Raw genomic sequence first — 18,671 nt, 5'->3', positions numbered from 1 at the left:
CCTAGAGATCACTCTCAAGTGTAGAGAGAGTGTACTAGTTGTACCTTGAGCAACTTACTAAGCAAGATTTCCTTCTTGTAAATAAAAGCATCCCTAAAAGGGTATTGGGCCTGATTTGATGGGCACACACGAGGGGGTCACTCATGAATATATGTATATATAACGTGAGTTCTAAAGAAGGGGTTTTTAAAACACCATTTTTATACATTTTTAACATACAAAAGGGTGTCATATAAAGGGGTTACTTACAGATTGAATAGAAAAGGGTTGTTTTTATTCAAGAAAAATTCAGAGATTAGAATATTTATAAATAGGCAATGAACGCACGTTATATAGAGAATACATATATAGTGAACCCCCCGAGCACACACCTTGGCTGGAACTGATCCTGCCGTCCCCTACTAGACTCAACCTCGTGCTCCTAGGCCATGTACATATGTCTTAGTACTTTCATATTAGTATTTTGTCATGTGGTGGACTCAAAATAATTTTTGTTTAACAATTTAAAAAAGAAGAAGAATAATAAAATTTTAGCCCTACTTCTCTTTGTGTTGAAGTCTCCATTATGTGTATGTGTGCTCCTACTTTCTTCATCTCTCCCTCCTCTTTTCTATTTATAGGATATATGCTTTGAAAGCTAAGTTTGAAGTGTTTTTGTACTTCAAGCAATTTGAAAGTATGGTCGACAATTCGTCGGGATCTAACGTGGGTACTCTTTGTTCTGATTCCGGGACGATTCATATTTAGTTGAACTTGGATAAAACACCACTGTACAATGTTATATACGCCACAAAAAATGATGTAGTTGAAAGAGAACAAATCTCTCATGGAGATAGCACGATTCATGATTATAAGTCAAGGTTGGCCACATAGTTTCTAGCTTAAGATTGTCATATGTGTAGCTTGCATACATAGCATATCTCCCACCAAGGCATTGTTGTTTGTCTCTTTGCATGAGGATGGCATGTTGAAAATACATCTATTGCTCACTTTCATATATTTTTTGGTTGCCTAGCTTATGTGTTAGTACTATTGCAACAACCCAAGTTAGGTACAATACTAAAAGAAAAGGTTACAAGCTATAGTATCCACAAACTAAGTATATTTTGGCTAGTCTCGTGATGTTGTCTTTGTGACATATGTTCAATCTTTACTTTCATATATTAGAGATAGATGCATACTCATAAGATATCTATGACACTTTATTATCTCTTTTTGGTGGTGGGTAGTCAATTGTAGTATCTAATGATGTAGATTTTCAACCTAAGTATGTTTCTCATTAATCCATAGATCCATCTATTTATGATGCAGATTTGAATGATACACTCCTTAATGAGAGAGTATAGTTTGAGTAGTCAAAGACTATGCCAAAATAACAAGTGTAAACATTCTGTGATAGCAAATTAATTACACCATTAACTAGTTGTACTCATTCTACATCTTATAGTGCCTCCTATACATTGGATTGTTATGCATTGGTTGTCCATAGTATGTATGATGAGGATGAGTCTATTTTATGTTATGAACCAATAGTGTGAGGAGTGCCCTTCATTTGTGTAGAAGAGTCTCCCTTCATGCTCTTTGGGCATAATTTGAAGACCATTCGAGAGTACCCCAATAGTACAAGGGGCCACATTCTGTGATAGAAATGTGATCCCTTTGCATTGACATGCGAGTAGGTGATTTTGGTATGTTGTATATGTGTGAAAAAGATGTATTGGGGTAAATGTGTTTTACTACAATATTTTTTGGCATGTGCACTAAAATATTAGATAGTTATTGTTGTAGATGTAACTGTGCAAGTATGCATGTTGTATTAGCACTTCCTTTATACACCTACTACTATTATTTGCCACTCGAAAGTATTTTACCTTACCCTTTCCAAGTGTGTATAAACTCGTTTGTGGTATTCCTCTTTCTCTTTCTAGTCTATAGTATAACCCAGCTCCCAACAAAGAGTATGATAGGGAGCACTTTTAGTTTTCTATATCAAAATTGTTATACAATATAATACTTTTAATAGAAGAGCATGGACATGTAGATCACGACATTGTCATTGTTACAAATAATAGAAGAGCATATTAAAAATGCAAGTAGATGAAGCTTAAACCCTGAACTTTTAGGGGAAAGGACTTCCAAATAGAGCTCAAAAGAATAAGGGATATTAGTAAAGAGAAACAACTCTTCTTTAGAGGAAAAGTTATTTTGCATTAAATGAGAGAAATGCACTTTGAAATGGGAATACATTTATTAAATGGGATTATATGATTATAATTTGGCATCTTTAAAAGGAAAATATCAATATATAGAGAATAAAACAATTTCTTTTTTGTGTGAAATATGAATTAAAAAATGAATTTCATATTTTTGGAATGCATATAAAAAAACCAAAGAAATGGCATGGTTAGATATAATAGCTCTCTCCTAGTTGTCCAAATACTTTTTCTCTCTAGAGAAAAAGACCCATTTTTGAGTTCATTGGTAAACCTAACAATGATTTTAAAGGTAGGTAATTGTAATTGTCACAAGATACTTAGATGTATCATACTTGTCCCAAAGAAAGCCTCCAATCTATGAGTCACAAACTTTCTATGATTTCTTGTTCCAAATCATTATAGGGAGGGAAAATCTAAGTGTGGGATAATAAAGATTTTCAAAATCTTGAGCAAAACATGCAATAGCCACATAGTTAATCTCCAGCAATCTTCCTTCTTTATTAGTTCATCGAGGATCCAATAAGCCTTGGCCAAGTTAGATATTCAAGATATATAAATATCATCCCACTATTTACCACTTCACGTTTCCATCCCAACTCTTGCAATCCATCATCTATCGCACTAATCAAGCATGACTTATGAAAGTTTTAGACCAACCATCGTTTTGTATACTCCCAACACTTGCATTGAGCTTTTAAGATTCTCCCTGCTAGATTTGATCATCATTAGAAGGTCATTTGTAGAACCTTGAATAGTCATTTGTTTCCCATTGCATCTAATTCTTTCTAATCTCCCTATATGGGCCATGTTGTCCCCAACAAGCAAAAAAGAGGATGAGTGAAAATAGAAAATAAGAGTGGATTCAAAGGGTCCTTGGTAGACTCCTCCTAGGATCTTGAAAGGTTCTTCCAAAAGGTCTGACCACCACATGTGCTTGGGAATTCCTTACTTATATGAGGGGGACTCTAGATATTTACCATCAAAGCCCATCTTGCCCATGACCAATTGAAGATGTTTCCAATTGGTTGAGTCAAATTCTTTTTATAAGAAGACAGATTTTTGCCTCAAGACTTTAGCCCACTTTGAGGCCATGGTTACATTTAGCACATTGTCAATCAAGGATCTTCCCTTAATGAACCATATTGATGTGGGTTGATATGTATTAATGGGTGCTAATCTATAAACCAAATCTTTAGCACATATTTTATACAAGACCCCCATATGCAAAAACAATCTATAATGATCCAGCTACATATATTGTGCTTATTTAGGAATTAAGGTGATGGTGCTCTTGGTCCAAGATTTAGGAAGCTTGCCCTTGCTCCATTACATATTAATTGATGATTCAGGAAGGTTGCCCTTACTCAAGTACATATTAATTAACTTTAGCATGTAGCGCTACATTTCAAGCTATAAGTATATCATCAACTCAACCATGATGCCATTGTATGTAAGTGACTTCCTTCTACCAAGGTTCTTCGATGCTTTTTCAAGCTCTTCAATGGTAAATTATTTGACTAGGTATTAGTTTTCACTCATTGAAATCACCTTCTATACTAGCTCAAGGGTTCTAGCAATAGTCAAGGTATCCACGTCTTAAGTTTTTGCAACACCACAAGGCTTTTCTTAAGCCTCCTTTTAATGAGACTCTTAGCAAATTCTAGAGAGACATGTTGGGATTCACCTATCAATCTTTTATTGTACAATAAGCTTAGCTTCTCGACCTCCCTCATCAAGGAGACATGTCTAATCAATGGGGCCCTTTAAAGCATAGGTAATTCCTGCTAATTGAGTTTTCTTCCTTTTGGCATTCTCCCACATTAGCTTAGACACTTCTTTTGCCCATTTGAGTTTTTCTCTTTCTTACTGGCACAACCAAATGCCTTGAAGTTTGATGCATTGTTTAGTGGTTTCTAGAAGTTGCATGTTTATTCCCAAGCTTAAAGCTCCTCACCATAGAGCATAGCTACCTTGTGGACACATATTAATAATCCAAAATCATGTTAAAATCACATGTAATGAGCCCTCTAGACACTTCTAGATTCTTTAGAGATTCCCACAAGGCTCTTCTAAGTCAATATTCTTTATATCCATAGATCTTAATAAGATTCAAAGACTCACCTTCCCAATCAAATTTACTCCACCAAGGTATGTCCACCTTGTGAGCTAAAGCTCCATTTGGGGTGTCTACTAGGTTTGATCAATGTACACCATATTCTCCTTCCCCCTCCTACAAAACAAACATATTACCATGAGAGAAAAATGCTACTACTTTGAGAGTGTTGTAGCCCCTAATCTATGGGAAATGCATAATAGGACTATGTCTCGTACAGGAATACAACAAGGTATTGTAGGTAGCATAGAAAATGCATAATGTTGTATCAGACAACTTATCGAAAACTCAAAAATAATGACATAGGAACAAGAGAATACATCATACAACACTAATAACAAAAAATCAAAGATATAAGTCAAAGAATATGCTGAAAATATATAAAAAATATAAAGAAAACAATGGCATTAATTGTCATATCTCGTATACATTAGAAATATGCATCATACATCAGGTCATAATCATCAAGAATGAGCAAAAACATAACTCGGAGACACTAGAAATACTTCTTCAAGTCACGCATCAAAACTGCCTATATAACTACACTTCATAAGGCATCGAACTTCATGAGGCATTTAAAGACTACTTTACACATGAAAATACTAAGATTAAGGTACTAAAGCATGCTAAGGGTAAAGAATTCAAGATACTAATGTAGGAATTTTCGGTACTATTGTAGGAATTCAGAATCTTGCTACATGAATTGCTAAAATTTGAGTTCTTGCATATATTTATGCAAAAATTTAGGTTATCTAGTCCATTCTATAATCCTCTTGACATTTTTAGGAGGCTTGAATACTCTTGATTTGATGAAATCTCTTGCGAACTTGAAAAATTACTTTGCAAATAAAAGAATGGAGCACTTTTTGATACAGAAAATTGTAACATACTCGTGCTTCAAGCATCTACTTCATACAGAATCATCACTTTCATGTTAAAAAACCAATCAACATGAATAATATCAACCATTCCTACTATAACATAAATTGTATAGATATCCACTATAGGTATTTACATACTTATACGTGCTCCAACTTCAATAATAGACAGTGCAGAGTCCTCAAGAACTTCAAAAATATCAATCTGAATTGAAACATCAACAACTTGATCGTTCAATGCATAGAGATATTCAAGAATAACATCTTGACTTACAGAATGAGAAAATGCCAATTGAGTATGCAAATAAGCAATTTCAGTATCTTTCTGCAAAAAAAACTCCTTAAGAGCATTAATGACTTCAAAACAATGAGAAACTTGGAAATCCATTGCATTCTTCACTTGAGAAACCTTCTGCTATAGTAATGCTTTCTCTTCTTGAAGCCAATTGACAATAGAAAAAGCTTCAATTGCTGCAACATTTGCCACATTTCTCTTATTTTCAAGCTCAACAAAAAGCCAATCAATCATCTCAATTGGAGATTGAAGAATAGAGTGTACCTCATATGGAACTTCAAAAAAACCACTGCATTTTGCAAGCCTTGATATTCAACAAACTCCTGTAAAGGAAATGTAGTGCCAAACTTGTAATCATGCGCTTCCTGCAAAGGAATTACAGTCCTAATCTTGCAATCTCGCAATTCTTGTAGCAAAACAATGACTTCTTCTTTAGATTGAGCAATTCAATGACTTGAAATATTATCTTGCATGTTGGAAACATGGGTATCCTGAATAAATATATCGAAAGATGGTGCATTTTGCACTACGAGTAATTGCACTTCAAGTTCTTGCAAAGTTTACTCACTGAAATCCAACTTAGTAGCTACATTATCTTCCTTCACATCAATAAGAGAACCAAGAAAATCATTCACAATGACATCTTCATTGCGAAAACCATAATATTCAAACTTATCATCCATAACAACATTATCTTCTTAAATACATAACTGATCTTCTTGATCGCCAATATGATAATCTTCATTGTTGCTAACATCTTGCTTGTTTTCTTCCTTCTTACAGCTAATGTGAGATTGATTACGAAAATTTGTAAAATACCAAAATATGGAAAATGCCTTGAGATTATTAATGCAAGGTGTGTGATGATGCACTCTCCCATTGGCAAGCTACTCTATTGGGTTTGGGGCACTTTGAGAATTCTTAGCTTCTTTGGCTCTTGTCATCTCTCGCTCCCTTTACCTCAATCTTTGGCAAGACTATGGGTCTTAGCACCAATCATCATCATCATCACTTGAACTTGAATCGAAATCTAAATTTGAATCCAAAACATATTTATGTATTTCCTTGAACTTTTCAACTGCTGTAAGCAATTTCCCAACATGCTTAGCACTTGAACAAGACCTCACTTTCTTACCTTCATGACGATCATCATGCCATTCATAAGCATCAAGAAGAATATCCTCAAAAGAATCCAACTTCTCCCATACTTTATCCATCTTCGAACTTGAACCCTTCTTTGTTGCTAATGAGAACCTCTTTATGGATACCATCAAACTCATTACATAAATCAAACATGTAGAAATACTTGTAGGATTTCCCTTCTTCACAGGACCCATAAACATAAGAGCAATTCTTTGAAGTATGTCCAAACTCAAAATAAACTTTGCATCGCTCTTTCTTCTTCTTTGATTTACCCATTGCAAAAACCAAATTGAAAATTCAAACTTTAGAATTGAAAACGAGACCTGAATGCTCTCTCATTAATCCCATATAGGCTTCTTGTAGTAGGCAAAAGATATTGCTTCCTCTTCCCCACCAAATTCAGCTAGAGTTAGTTATAGAGAGGGTATTCCTACAATAGTTCTTGCATTTTGAAAGTTCTTTGTGAACAATCTCTCTCTATTTTCATCCAGGATTAAAAATCTTCATACTTCTCCTCTTGCCTTTTTTTGAAACTCCTGCTATGGCTGCTTTGCTAATGGTTTTTTGCAATTCCTAAGACTTACTGCTAGACAAAATAATAGTGTAACTCTTTATCATACACGTAAAAAGGCGAAATTAACTTGTTGGACTACATCATCCTACTTCAAGTAATATGCCACTGCTTCAGGGTTTGGAAATAAATTCAGATTCCTAGCATTAAGCATACACATTTTTTTGTTAGGCTGTAAAATTAGAGATGCAGGGTAAAAATGGCAGAATTGTATTATCTTGCTGTATGAAATGTATCACTATTTCATACAAGAAATTCAAATTTCTACCATCAAACAAGATCGCTTTAGAGAGGCAATAACAGGGTATACACATAGAAAACCCTTTGAACTGCATACAACAAACTCGTTTTCCTTCCACAAAATAAAGTCATTTTTAACACACCTTCATAAATAAGAGAATATGCTGAAAATATATAAAAAAATACAAAGAAAACCATGGTGCCAATTGTTACATCTCATATATATTAGGAATAACCATCATACATTAGGTCGTAATCATCAAGAGTGAGCAAAAATGTAAGAGACACTAGTAATACCTCTTCAGGTCACACTTGAAAATTGCCTACATAGCTACACTTCGCAAGGCATCCAACTCCATGAGGCACTTAAAGACTACTTCACACATGAAAATACTAAGACTAAGATATTAAAGCATGTTGAGGGTAAAGGTATCCAACTTGAAAATTACCTACATAGCTACACTTCGCAAGGCATCCAACTTCATGAGGCACTTAAAGACTACTTCACACATGAAAATACTAAGACTAAGATACTAAAGCATGTTGAGGGTAAAGGTAATGCATCAAGCCATGGCTAGCAGAGAGTGTACTTTATGTTATTTCACCATTACTGCATTCCCTTTATGTGACCCACTTTCAAAATAGGCTCCGTTTGATCTAACCACTTATGCCATTAACATTAAAAGAAGCTAGTTTAAGATTGTCCTACAAAGTCAGCCATTTGCCATTCTATAAGGTAACATGCTTTCATGTGCCTTTAGTAAACCAACCTAGAAAGGTAGTTGCATAAATTTTGGTGCTATCATTGGTCGTAGCCATCTAGATATTAGCATTTATGCTTAGATATTCTTGATCCAATCAATCAACGAGATCTTTATTGATGTTGGCTTTGTTGCCTTTAGGAATTTGATGTTGCTTTGTTCCAAAAAGTTCTTATGTATGGAGGTGTGACCTAAATGCTCTTTGAAAGCTCCATTATTTGCTTCATCCTTATATGTTTCCCCTTCTACCCATTATCTATTTGCCAACCATCTCTATCCTTAGCCTTTCTATTCTCAAGCTTGTTAGTTGTGCCATCCACTTTCTTGCTACTTGCGACCACTTCGAACCAAGGAGGTCGATCAAATTGCATTGTATTCTCTTCTCTTGCTCTTCCTTCACATTAGGGCACTCCTTGCATAATGGCCTCAATAGCCAAGGTTAATGCATGTTCGTACAAACTTGCTCCATGTGAGCTAGAACTTGAGTTCTTCAACATAAGGTATATCCCCCTCTAAAGATTTAGGCTTTTGCCCCCTAGTATCCCTAAGTAGGTAGACCCTATTTTTGAAAGGACTTGTAAGTGGGGGAGTGTACATAGTTTTTTCAAATCCTTTAGTGATTTTCGGCAACATATTCCACAAATATATGAGCAAGTTTGATATTTTTGACCCAAACTAGGCACTCATTGATGCAATCATGGCCAAACTCCATCAATTTTCCATGGCATGGCATATATGATATCCAAACCCCACAAATATAATCCTTGAGCTAGTATTTTTTGCAAAGCTTCCTTTTTATCAAACAACACTATATAGAAGCTTTTGCCACCATAGGAGATTTGATTGCCTTTAAGGATCATGTTAAACTATGTAGTAGCATTCATGGGTTTAGGCAAATTCCTTGTGAAAAAACTAGAGTTGCTTCAGAGTTGAGGCACATTACATTGGCACACACCTTGCTCACATCTAGCATGACCCTTTTTTAAGGTCCTTCAAGCTTTTCCTCCATGTTCTATCGATGTAGTTTGCTAACAAATTAGCAAGACCACTTGTGGGTTGGCCTCCTACCTAAGCTTGACATCTTCCTCAGTGTTGATCGAGGGGCTATCTAATTCTTCCTTGTACAAACACAACATAGTCTCACTTTCACTTGCATCAAAAATCTCCCCTTCCTCTCTCTTACTCTTCAAAGAGCCTTTGAGTTTGCCTTCTCTCATGTATGCATAGATGTCTTGATTCACATTGCCTTCAAACATCCCTAAGCATCCTCTTACTTCTCCTTTGCCTTCTGCAAGAGCTTGCATACTAAGCTCCATGTAGTATACTAGATGGGCTACCTATGCCCCATGGCAAGGTGACACTAAATGAGGCTCAATGTGCCATGTGCGTTATTCATCCCACTAAGCATTTCTTGTTTAGCTTGTTCCTAAATCTCTATCAACATTATCAAAAATGTTGTTGTATGTACTAACCATGTCTTATTTAGCATGTACTAACCACATCTTGTTTAGCATGTGCTTTAACTCCTAAACCTCTATGGGAAACAATTTACATACTTTTTAGAAGTGAATTTTCAAGAAATATTACCTCATAGTGTACATGACATGAAGGCTAATAATTTGGTAATGATCAAAACCATTAATAGTGATGCAACTTTCATCAAAACCTCAATATTTGATGCTCCTAATGTAATACTTGTATATATGTATTTGGTTACATGTTATTTTGTGGAAATATTGTTTGTGGCTACAAATTACTCAAATGTGTTATTCCCTTTAAGAATCAATACACAAACTCATTTCAAATTTGAGAACAAAACCTTAAAAGGTATGCATTGAAATGGGATCTAGGTTACACCTTACTCCTTTAACACTGCAAATTGTTGCACGGGCACACGTATGTGAACATACATGCATGCATAGAACAATAGCGATAACCATATACATATGCATGGACAAACAATCCAAACATTTCAAAATTCAATCACATTTGCACATGGGCACATGAAATCACACTTGCACATGGGCACAAGAGACCACAACATGCAATTACATGAAAACTCGACTTATTCGAGGACGCTGGGCCGAATCGTAAATGTGAAACCAAATTTTCAACGTTTTCTTATCCTTTTGACAGACTTATCATAGAATTGTACGTCGTCATTGACCGAGATATAAATGAGGCTCCGCTTCACAAACTCGGTTATGGTAAGGTGGCGTGCTGCGTGACAAGGGATGACGCGCGAGCCGCGACACTGAGAGACAGCTTTCAAGTCCACTTGGGACTTACTACCACAAATGATACGCTCCTGACACAGACGGCAGGAAACCTAGGGCAGAGTGAGTGAACGTGCAGTGGTAATATGCAATATCGAAACAGTAACAGACTTGATTGCAACAGTCAATTCATTCCCAAAAGGCCCATCCCAGCTACCCATCCACCTATCCTTTGCAAATTGCAATAGCTTTCAAACATGTCACCATCCACAACCCATAATCCCATCATCCTCACCCTCCACAGAAAATTGAAAAGACCCACAAATGAATGATGAATCCCATTGACTATAAGATAAGAATCTTCATTGCTGGTAAGTAGTAAGTACTTGGTGTTTGCTTGATCTGTGTTGGTGGCATCCTACATTGAAGAATTCAAAGAACTTAGTAGGAGCAGAGTCCATCCAAGGGGCTACAAGACTAGGGATTCCTTACATACATATAGAAGTAATTTGGTAGGAGGAGGGTCCATCTCAAGGGGCTACAAGACTAGGGATTCCTTACATACATGTAGAAAGAATTTGGATCTACCTTGGTCAATCTAACTTCCACGCATTTACATCAGTAGATCTCTATGATGATAATAGAGTAGCGATGCCATCAATCAATAGGACAGGTCATTGCTCTGCAGAGGCAATGCTTGAGTTGGAATTCTTCAACTTTCCTGTGTCAATGCCATCAATTCACAAGACAAGCCCTTGCTGCATAGGCATACACAGAGTTAGAATTCTTGAACCTCAGGTATCACCACAGGATAATCCAGTATGGTATCTGTCCATGCATTGGCAGACTCGAACGGATACACAGTCCGCAGCGCTGTCCACACTGCACTGTTGCATTTGAAGCCACTACCAAATGTGATCTGCCATATCTTATCACCCTTCCGCATCCTCCCTTTGGCCTCCAGATAGTGAAATTGATACCATGTTGTAGATGCGGATGTGTTACCAAACCTGTGGAGGGTCATCTTAGATGGCTCCACATCAAGGGGTGTCAGGTTGAACCCCTTCTCCACCGCTGCAATCACTGCTCTCCCCCCAGAATGGATGCAAAAGTGATTGAAAGCGCTCTTAAAATCAGGTACATATGGTGGCACAGGAACCTTAAGGACTGTTCTCTTGAGATAATTAACCAAGAAAAAGAACTGCTCTGAGTAAGGCAACACTAGAGGACCCAAAGTTGTAGCGTTGAGCCTTAGAGTTTCAGCTGCAATTCTCATCAAATCTTTGCTCAGGAATACACCTACATTCCCCTCTGCATCCTCCTCCTGATAGGCTGCATGATAGGCTGTATCATCAGCTCCTCTGTGGGTCCTCACAACATGCTCGAGCCTGTACTTTGCATGTTTCTTGTCAGAAGCTTTGTTGGACAAGAGAAGGGCAGCTCCACCTACTCTGAAAAGGCAGTTGCTCACTAGCATGGTCCTGTTATTACCCCAGTACCAATTCTGGGTTATGTTTTCTGTACTCAAGACAACCGCATAAGTGTCTTTGTACACCTGCAGTGCATCTTTGGCCAAATCAAGGGCGATAACGCCCGCGCTGCAACCCATTCCTCCGAGGTTATACGTCCGCACACTTGTTCTTAGCTTGAACTTGTTCACAATCATGGAAGATAAGGAGGGGGTGGGATTGAATGTGCTGCAGTTGACCACCACTATACCAATGTCTTTTGGTGAGATCTTAGTTTTCTCAAGCAACTCAGTCATGCAGCCGCCCAGTACAAGCTCAGCTTCCTCCCTGGCAGCTGCCATGGATGGCTGGGGGGGCAGTTTTCGGAAACACATGGGGAAAGACGTCGCCGGACCAAGGCCACACCTCTCCAAGATCCTCTTCTGAAACTCTATACTCTGTTCAGTGAATATGCCAGACAGTTGAGAGTGCTCTAAGAAGGTAGGATGTGGTGACCTGAGGATGTCTGGGGGTCTGAAGCAGGCCAGGTCAATAAGGTAAACCGTGCGCGAGCTTTTCTCGCGCTGTATCAACAGGAGGAAGCACACAGCTGCAGCAAACACCATCTCTCTGGATACGTGTGGGTCTAGGAAAGCAGACCATTGTCTCTCTACGAAGGGAGCTCCCATGGCAAGGGCTACAAATAGGGTTGCTAGGACCCAGGTAACGGTGCTTGAAGTTGGGTAGAAATATTTCAGGTATCCAAATTTCAAGCTTTTCAGACCAATCTTGGTGAGGAAATCAGGTAAAGGTGGCCTCTCCTCCTTAGCTGCTCTGTTGCTATCATTGAGCTTCACCTCAGCCATGCTGTGGGCAACAGAAGTAGGCAGCAACGTTCAGATACCGACGGAAGAAACAATCAATTAGAAGTAACGTATAGACTACTCTTCAAGTGTAACCAAGCACTGTTTTAGGGCAACAAAAGACTACTCACAGACTACCCAGTCGAAGTATGATAAACCACTGCTTAGGCACGAAAAGTTACTCATAGACTACCCTTTAGAGCATGATAGTGTGACCACAGGCTAAGGCAGGAGAAGGCTACTCATAGACTACCCTTAAGAGCATGATAGTGCAACCACAGGCTAAGGCAGGAGAAAGCTACTCATAGGCTATCCTTATAAATGATAAAGAAGGATGGTAGAATTAAAATGAAGATAGCACAAGAGAAATATAGGTAGAGAGATGGGAACAACATATAATAAGGGTAACTCGAGACTGAGGTGAAGGAAGGACGCTACTAGGTGTGGATCGAGAGCAATGGCTACATGAGAATAAGAATCCAGAGAGAGAGAGAGAGAGAGAGAGAGAGAGAGAGAGAGAGAGAGAGAGATATACCCAGGGAGACGAGAGCAGATGATGATCGCTGGGGAGCAGATGATGATGTCTTCCTTTCTTACCTCAGTACTGATGAGGAATCCAATCCAATCCAATGAAAAGAAAGAGAGATGGAAAGGCTGGGTATGGGGAGGGGCTATGAGGGCTTAATAAACAAGTTCCTCCATAGCCAGCAAACTCCTCCTCCTCCTCCTTATTCTTCTAGCCTACCAGACTTGTTACCAGAGAGAGTGTCCAACTGGCATACAACATCATGATGGCAAATGTAACAACGAAACCAGTTTTTAAAAAGGCTCAGCAATAACAACATGCTTGAAGAAGAAGAAGACGAATGAATTAGAGGGGGAAGGGGGTAGCTATGACGGGACACGTGCTGGTGGTAGATAGCTAGCTTCCCCACCTCCCCTCCAGGCTCCCTCCCCCCCAAATATAAGGTGGCCCCGGCCCCCGGGGGTGGGTTTGATCACCACCTACCGAGACGAACATTATATATCCGAGTCGAGACTGGAGTCTCAAGGGTGGTTGGAGCAGCGCCACACGCAGGTTACGGACTTAGCTTCCCTCCACTTGACCGCCATGTCGCAGTCAACACACACAGGTAACGGACATAGTAATTACATGAAGTCGGGGGCCGGGGCGATAGACGTTCTAGAAGAGACGCGCCATTTCCCTCCACTTGACCGCCATGTCGCAGTCAGTGGCGTGAGTTATCTAAAAATGCTGGCGCCCAATTGGCCACTACGTGTCTCGGCGATATCGGGGTTGGAGTGCATCCATCGCACCCACGCATTATTAACTTTCACCTCGCTGCTTGCAAGTTGCACATGTAGATTTTCCATGCACGTGGCTTGGCTCTTACACACCCCACGGGGGTTGCCTAATTGACCCGCCGCCTTACACAAGTAGATTTTACTTGCATGCGGCTTGGCTCTTGCACACCCAACTAGGATTGCCTAAACAGCCAAAATGAAAACCTCGCTTTTACTTGGCAGTCACACACCCTTTACACATTGGACTAAGCTTACATTGACTTTCTTGGCCACATTTAGTAGCCTTAGGCCAGCTTCACACTGTATGAGGGGAACTTATTTTTTGAAAACCTATGTCCATCTTATTATGTTAAAAGTATCCGCCAACCTTTTCGTGTTACTGTTAAATGGCCTACTCGTAAAGCTAAAGCTGCCTTGCTATGAAGTGATGCACGTGGATTCAATCCATGCAAAGTGTGCTTTTGTCGAAGTAACACAATATGATTGTATGGAATAGCACAAACATGCCTTTGGGTGCAATGTTGTTAACACCCATGAATCATGTGGGCCTGCATGAGAATGAGCACACCACATTGATTTTTACAATCTAATCATCTCAACTACTGTAAACTCCTAATCAGACATGTTTGAATAACATTGGGCTACTTTTTTTAGTTTCCCTCTTGCCTAAAAAAGCCCTTACAAACCAACTATTCGATGTTCCTCGGAAAGAGGAACTTAATAGTGTAATTGTTATTCCTTTAAAAATATTAAAAGCACATATTCAATCATAACCTATCATAATATAGTATAGGGGATTAGGCCCGCAAGTGCCCATATTGGTGCATTTTTTGAATTGCAAAAAAAAAAACTTATGGGCATGTCTATAGTTTTTTTAAAAAGTGCATCATAAGACCCACGTCCAAAATCACGTTTAAATAATAAATATAAATGTGAGTTTTTCCCAAGTGTTACACACAAGTAAGGTTGCAATTTTAGTGTTTAATTAAACAGTTGATGACCTACAATTTTCATGCTCTATAACATGCAAATATAAACATGCTATGTGAAAAAAAAAGGGGAGATGTTGGCTCTACAGATTGTGGCTTACAACCATAGTTCTACAACCAGTAGCTCCTTGGTTTTTTTTAATGCCCTTCTTATATGCTTATTGTGTTGAGTGTCAACTTTACAAATTACATGTGCATATTAAGAAAAGATTACACATATTAATATAGAGTGAGATAATTAAATGCACATAACAAAAATGACAAAGAGTAGCTAATATTACTTGAAATATACAAAATATGTGTACATGATTTTGAAGCAAGCTAGTGTGGCTTCTAGTACCTAAGATACTACTATAGATATCAAAGCTTAGGCTGGTTACACACTAAGTGATGGACGGCCAACCCCCGCCCAAAGTGTGGGCATGCACTTTTTGAAACTGAGCACGGACATGGGCATCACACCTTTACATACCAAATGGACACAATTTGTAAAAATATAAAAAATAATAAACTTATAAAGAATTTTATTGGTTACAAATGCAAAAAGTGCACCCTTGTCCACCACTTTACAAAGTGGGCACGGGAGACTCCCCGTCCAAAAGTGGGCGAGGAGTTCACTTGTTTAGCTGGTAAACAACAGGTCATGTCCATCCGGTGTGTAAAGGACTGCGGACGTCCAACCCTTAAATAATAATTTTGATTAGTTAAAGCTTACAAAGTGGCCGTCCCGTCATTTGATGTGTAACCATCCTTATATGTGTAGGAAGAGGTATTACCACCCCCTCCATTTGCATCATTGATCTTAGAGAATAATCCTTAAGACATAGGAAGCCCTTACTTTAGGGAAACCATCCAAAACCTATTCATAGGTTCTCACAATACATAGGCCTTGCCTCACATACTTGATCACTCCAAGTCGTTACCATACTTGGAGTCTTATAGCACTCATAGTCACAAACCATACCCTCCTTAGAGCCACAAATCTTTAGGAACTACACACCCTAGGCCTAGTTTAGACCCCCTCAAGTAAGTACATCTCAAGAACCTTGCTGCACTACACCCTTCACAAGTTCTAGTTCCCTAGATTTCCTCCATGTTTATAACCATACATATTCACATGTCTTGTAGAGTAAGCTCATGTACCTTTAATCCTACCCTTAAGGTCACCTCGTCACCATTTGTCTCTTGATTATGGAGTTCTTTACTCTAATCTACATCATCCCTTGCTTTGGTCCCTCCCTCTTTAATTGCCTATTATGTTGTTGTATCTATAGATTTAAAAAATTCAAGCTTAGAATAACTTAGACCTTTCAAGGCACAAAAAAATGAAATGGCTTAACAAATTCTTCGTACCATGTTAAACACCTAGTCAATCTAATTACATATTTAAAACAAGTTAAAAAATGAAAAAAACATGCGATAATTTCCTACTATGATTGAGTTTAGCTTGACACAGGGAATGATATTGTCAAAGTATGCTCTTTTGACTTGTACAAGAGGATAGAAGACTTTGAAAAAGAGGCACATATGTATACATATGGAATATTGAAGGCATGGGTTGAAACGAGATATAAAACTATGGCAAATTAAGTGCGTTGCTTTGCCATTGCCTTTTCATAGTGAAGAAAATATGTTGGCCAAATCTTAGAGATTTAAAGAGGATGGTCTACATTTGACATATCCACTAGATATGCACAATAAGTAGGTCGTTGGCTCAGTGACCATGTCTGGAGGTTTATGGTAAATGAGATACGTTGCACTTATAAGAAGAGATCTCACAAACCAAATGGAAGGTTAAGCTTTAAGAATGAAAACTATTAGTGATGTATGCATATTTCTTTTAGAAGATGTGATATGTTGCTATGGATATATTGGGAGAGTGACTACAAATAGAGGAGATTTTGATGTGGATAAGTCAAGTGGATTCTTCTCAATGATGGGGATCAAGCTTGCTCTCACTACAACTTATAATTATCTTGAAGGGAATGCAAAATTTGGGAGAAAACACTTGCCTATCATTAAGGCTTTGGCTAAAGCATGTAGGGGAAAGATTCGAGAATGTTCTAGACTACTTCCTTATGCTTTATGGGCTGATCATACTACACATAGTGCAATCATTGGATATATGCTTGCTCAATTGGTATATGGTCAGAAGCTTATTATGCATATTGAGAAAATTGCTACTACTTGGAATGTGCTACATTGGGAGAAAGACAAGAATAAGGAAGATCTTCTTACTCTACATATTTGGTACTTAAAAAGAAGACCTAAAGGTATTAAGCTTGCAGTAATGCAATTGAGAGAAGCTAAATTGAAGAATAAGGATGGGTTTAACAAGAAGCATAGGCTTCATCCAAAGCCAATGAAAGAAGGGGATTGGATGCTTAGTCTATGATAATAGTCATGACAACTAGCATAGCACTCTCAAGAAGTTTTCAAAGATTTGATTTGACCCATATGCTAAGCATGTTCATGATAATGCTACCTATTCTCCATGTGAGCTTGATGGTATGCAACTAAAGGCTCCTACTACTAGGAAAAGGATCAAGCTATTCAAAAGAAGGGATGGAAGTACCTATGAAGAAGATGAACAAGGTACAAAGCATGTTTACCATAGCCAAGAAGATGATGAAGAACTCAAGTATGATAAAGATTAAAAGAGATGGCACATACCGGAGCATGTGCAAGTTTAGATGAAGTGAATGCCATATGGTTTGTGGTGCAATGAAAGCTTTGTCCTAGTTGTATGCATAGGGGATTGTACTTGTCCTAACTTGTGATGGTCGCATATCCTAAGTTAATATATCATGAGGTTTAGGCAAGGTTCCATACTTTACTTGGGAAAGAATAAGTGATGATTATGTTTAGGAATAAGAAGCCTATGTTACAATGCCAAAATTTTTTACATGAACAAGTGCATATTTCATGTGGACTACAAAATAATAGGGAGAGGGAATAGTCTTGTTGAAAAAAAAAAGAGAACAAAGTAAGCAAGATGGAGACTACAAGCTACATCTAAGAGAGGGTAGTTGTGTGAATCAGGGGGGCTACTCTTGAAGAAGAACCCTGATATATAGATGTAGACCTAAACAAATAAAAGGGAAGGTTTCACTACTATCCATAATGGTTTCTATTGTTCTAATAAACTATGAGGATGGAAAAACTAAAACAAATACCAAACTAAATGTAGATAGTTGTACCTTTGATTACTTGAAAATGACACCCTTGGCCTTTTCTTTAAGAATTAAATAAGGCAAATGCTACACCCTACACACATAAGAAATCAATAGGAAGTTAGAAAAAGATAATTAATCAGCTCAATTTAAAAAAGCTTAGAAAACCAAAACGAATGTTAAATAATGTTGAGTAAAAACACAATATGCATGTTAAACTAATCCATAGAAATTGCATTTAAGAATATGATTATTATGTGATACGTTAAACTAGTTGACAAAAAATGTATTTGAAAACATGTTTCGTTACAACGCGATAACATCTTCAAGAGATGAACCATTGATAGACCCCTCAATAGTGGCAAAAATGTTTGCATTAATAAATATGGCAAACAACATGTTTTTTTGCATGAACCTACTACAAACCCTTGTGATCATGGCACCACAAACATTCATAGAC

At 37.9% G+C, this 18,671-nt stretch overlaps 1 pseudogene across 1 annotated transcript; it reads right to left on the bottom strand.

The window, feature by feature from the left end:
- Window positions 1–10,747: 10,747 nt before the first annotated feature.
- LOC148018274 (3-ketoacyl-CoA synthase 4 pseudogene) lies at window positions 10,748–13,421 on the bottom strand (annotated as a pseudogene). The gene is made up of 2 exons (XR_015687711.1): window positions 13,280–13,421; window positions 10,748–12,748 (listed from the first exon to the last, which is right to left on the bottom strand). The product of XR_015687711.1 is annotated as a 3-ketoacyl-CoA synthase 4 pseudogene (transcript).
- Between the last annotated feature and the right edge of the window lie 5,250 nt (window positions 13,422–18,671).

Source organism: Lygodium microphyllum, chromosome 21 (assembly GCF_053477565.2).
Source record: "Lygodium microphyllum isolate KBCC chromosome 21, Lygodium_microphyllum_v1.1.10, whole genome shotgun sequence".
Classification (NCBI taxonomy): Eukaryota; Viridiplantae; Streptophyta; class Polypodiopsida; order Schizaeales; family Lygodiaceae; genus Lygodium; species Lygodium microphyllum.
The sequence above is the reverse complement of the archived record's forward strand: the minus strand, read 5'-3'. Positions and strand labels throughout refer to the sequence as shown.